The 4,201-nt window shown below is 32.6% G+C and overlaps 1 long non-coding RNA gene across 1 annotated transcript; it reads right to left on the reverse strand.

Moving 5' to 3' along the window:
* Positions 1-541: 541 nt before the first annotated feature.
* On the reverse strand, positions 542-3,273 carry LOC133183675 (uncharacterized). Its single transcript, XR_009720697.1, has 5 exons — positions 3,181-3,273; positions 2,279-2,388; positions 1,960-2,013; positions 1,252-1,396; positions 542-891 (listed from the first exon to the last, which is right to left on the reverse strand). It is a non-coding gene; the product is annotated as an uncharacterized LOC133183675 (long non-coding RNA).
* Between the last annotated feature and the right edge of the window lie 928 nt (positions 3,274-4,201).

The following is a 4,201-nucleotide window of genomic DNA, read 5'->3' on the forward strand; positions in this document are numbered from 1 at the left end:
ATTTTACATCAAAGATTATTTAAACAATGTTAAAAATCCACAGAAAAATATCATTACTGGATGATCACCTTGGTTTAATTACTGTAGATTCCTAAAAATACGCGAAGAATTAATTATCGCGTAATTACGCGAGAAGCACCACTCGCGAAATAAAATTACTCGCTTTTATTTTAATGGTGCTGAAATCAATGTAAAATCCCTTGATCAACCGTCCACTCGCGAATTATTGTTTTCGCTTTTTGATGTTAAAGAGCCATTTCGCGATAAAAAGTACTCGCGAAAAATAAGGAATTTACAGTAATGAGAATTATTATAATATACATGCATGTACATGTAGTAAATTATGGTCTGCATGAGAAACAAATGACTTTTGGTTAAAGAAAATCCTTTGTACCTAGAGTAATCTCAAACATATGACATTTTTTAATAATAAAACAAAATAGATTTTAAAAAAAACATTAATTATGACCTTTTGCTTCATTGAATGACCTTGGGAAAGGTCACTAAAGCCTTAACAGGGTATATTTGCAACATTGTATACAGTTACAATGATCTTCCAGTGGTCCATATACATTTACCATACAAAGTTAATGACTAGAGTGACAAACATATGTATTAAGTACACAAATATCTACTACACAACTATATTTGAAAGATCCCATAAAATCAACACATGCTATTTTTTTCCCCAACATGCCCCAAGATCCTAATTATTGAAGGTCCTAAACTTCTGAAGTATTGGCTAGAATCACTTCCTCACTGGTTCTGTTAGAGGGTGGTCAGATAATTGGTGTCACGAATGGATTCACTTTTGGTACGACGGCTTCAAAAGCTCAGCAAGTTTGATGTTGATCATTCCCAAAGACACTTCAAACTTTTCTTGCTCAATTTCTGAAAGAAAAGATTACCATAAAGATGTATGATATCTATCTCATGTATAAATATATGACAAATAATAAACTAAAGCTATATAAGACAATTGGTTCTTTCAACCTGGCAGATCAGTTTAATACTGTAGAATAGGAATTTATTATCTTGTAATTTTTTGTTCAGATTAGGATTGATTTCTTTTTAAACTAATGGAAGTTGTGAAATTAAAAAAAAATAAAGAGACATGATTGTGTCTAAGTTAATTAACCTTGAATATGAGAGAGAACATTGTAAATTACATAAACTATGTACCCTTAAAAACATTCAGCAAATAAAGTTAAGGTATGAAAAAAAGTACATTAGTAAATATAATTTATATACCATATAAAACATTCAGTTTTGCCTTGTCAATGGCTCGTCTTTTGTCTCTTAAGCTTCTGATTAAAAGCACCTTGAACAGGAGTTTGGACGCCTATGCTGCCTTTGATATATTATCCTCCATATCAGCTTACTCCGTTAACTGACCCTTGAAAAGAGGAAAAGACGAATTTATAGGCATATGTAATTGCTTTAAATGCACATTGGTTAATTTACAATGTAACAAAAATATAGACAAAGCAAATAACATAAAGTGAATATATAGAATACATTTGTTCTAGGCTTCAAACATGCAAATACATGTACATATACTTTATTTTTGAAAAATTAAGAAAATATTAAACAAACTGTTATAAATACATGTAACTTCCATGCCTCAACAATTCAGTATTGAGTAAGATAATATATTAATACATGTATACATGTACTTCTTTATTTCTGGAAATTTATATCTGCGACTAAGGTTATAGGTTTGTGTAAGAATATGATGAATGACATTGACAAGGCGTAGGTAAAAACTTGTGAACAGGACAGAGAACTGACATAGGAAACAAGTTAAAAGCAACAACTTCTTAAAATAACTAAAATATATTTGAAAGAGTGGAGTCTAAGGTTCATAATAACTTTTCTCAATGCCTGGCTAACATTGATAAACACATAATTTCAATTCTTTTGATTTTATTGATTAGGAAAATGATTAAAAAATCTTACCTTTGTGTAAATTTCCATACAGCTCTCTCGCTCTTGTCCTTTTTGTGAGCATTCCTGTAAATAATGCATGCATGATTTTATGTCATAGAGTATAGTCATTTTTAATATTTATACTTAAATAAAATGTAAAATGATTATGCATGTAGCATTTAGCATGTTTAGATTACCTGTCAAAAGTTATGTTATGCATTATTAAGGAATTAAGAATATAAACCTCTTGTTACTTGCTCAATAAAAAAAATCTTACGCTATAAAACATTAATTAATAAAAACAATGTTAGTTTATTTGTGCTGAATGATAATTTGAGCAGGCTCTCACCATTCTCACAAGCTAGGTGACTGAATGACTTAGCATCTACATCTACATATTAGGACATTTCATCAAACTTGATGATTATATGCCGGCGCTGTGCAAATCGAGTACTTCAGCTATAAAATAATAAAAGTAAGTGCTGTGAATGATCATGAACGTGCATTAAAAAATAGATACAATTATTTACAATGTACTCTGTAAATGTAAGTATAAGTACATGTACTAAGGAATGTTATTAGCTAATAATTCGGACCAGAGTTCTGAACTGGCCCCAAAGAGGCTGCCGACACCACTGAGCATGGAAGAGAAATAAATTTCCATAATGGGGGGGGGGGGGGGGGACTATATTTAAATTATCTGTGCATGTCTAAAGGTCTGAGAGTAAGGAAGACTTGAAATGCCTTTGTTGGTGGTAGTCTGTGAAACTAAATAGAGGCTTGGGTCTACCGCAACTAAGTTGTGCACAACTTTATATCATATAGACAGCTTATAGAGCATTATTAGTCTACCACCGTCTACACGTTTTTTCTTTGTTGTAAACATGGTAAAGATAGCCAATTTAGATGTTGCATGTTGCAACATATTAGAGACACTAATAGTGTTATGATGTCTGTGTACGATGTAACATGGACTGTCGTGGCGCAATTGGCAACGTGCCACTAGCATATATAGCGAGGTCTAAGGACATGTACGAACGGAGGAAATTCGGGTTGAAATCCACACATTGTTCAAACATATTTTGATAAGAGATGTTTAGAGTTGTACAATAATAATTAAAGAAATGAAACTCGCCCTAATGGTTTCATCGTCGGGCATTCTATGTGTGTGGTGCCCAGACTGAGGAACAGTCAATTATCCATTCAACTTCAAGAACACATAAAATACTGATTACTGTACATTGTACCTACCGGGTCTTAAAATGTCTGCATCTTTTGTCAAAATACAAATTCCATTCCAAGCTAATAATGACAGCAGTTCCCTTCTTCGTGACACTCTCTTTCCTTCTGTCCAACAATTACCATACAACATGGCAGCCGAATTGTTGAATTTTGGCGGGCTGTAGTTTAAATTAATTGTTCATCGAGCCCGACATCGATCCCGACGTAATTGTACTATGAGCCGACAGTTTAAGAAAAAATTCTAAGTTATTTTCCACAGCTTTCCAGAGCAGAAAATGTCTAAGTTTCTCATTTTATCAGCTTTTCCATAGAATTCCACAACTTTCCAAACCTCAAAATGTCTAAGTCCAAATTTGTTATTCAAATTCCAAAAGATTCCAAAAACTTCCAAAAACACTTTTAGACTCTTGTATGGAAATGTTTGGAATTCCATGGAATTCCAAAACTTTTCCAAACCCTTTGGAAAATCTACATTAGGGTTTTGTGCAGTGAAATGACACTTGCATTTTATGCAGTGAAAAATTGACCCTAAGCATTCGTCAACTGTGAGTGAGTGATTCAATGAAATGGAATTGTGAATGTGAGACTTTTCGATTTCAAAGTGAAAGTGTCGCATTGAATTTATTAGTGAATATTCCTGGAAAAGTGAATTTATGTGTTTCTTGCAATTCTTTCTATGGATGTGATGAATTAATCTGTAACACTGATTTTGTTAAGACAATTGCATTTTCTGCAGTGAAATGACACTTGCATTTTATGCAGTGAAAAATTGACACTAGCATTCGTCAACAATGATTCAAGGAAATGGAATTGTGAATTTGTGTTCAATTTGATGGTGAATGTGTCGCATTGAATTTATTAGTGAATATTCCTGGAAAAGTGAATTTTTGTGTTTCTCGCAATTCTTTCTATGGAGGTGATGAATTGATTTGTAACACTGATTTTGATAAGACAATTGCATTTTCTGCAGTGAAATGACACTTGCACTTTTTGCAGTGAAAAATTGACACTTGCATTCGTCAACAGTGAT

Source organism: Saccostrea echinata, unplaced genomic scaffold (genome assembly GCF_033153115.1).
Source record: "Saccostrea echinata isolate AGI-Se365-2 ecotype Australia unplaced genomic scaffold, CSIRO_AGI_Sech_v1 ptg000009l, whole genome shotgun sequence".
NCBI lineage: Eukaryota > Metazoa > Mollusca > Bivalvia > Ostreida > Ostreidae > Saccostrea > Saccostrea echinata.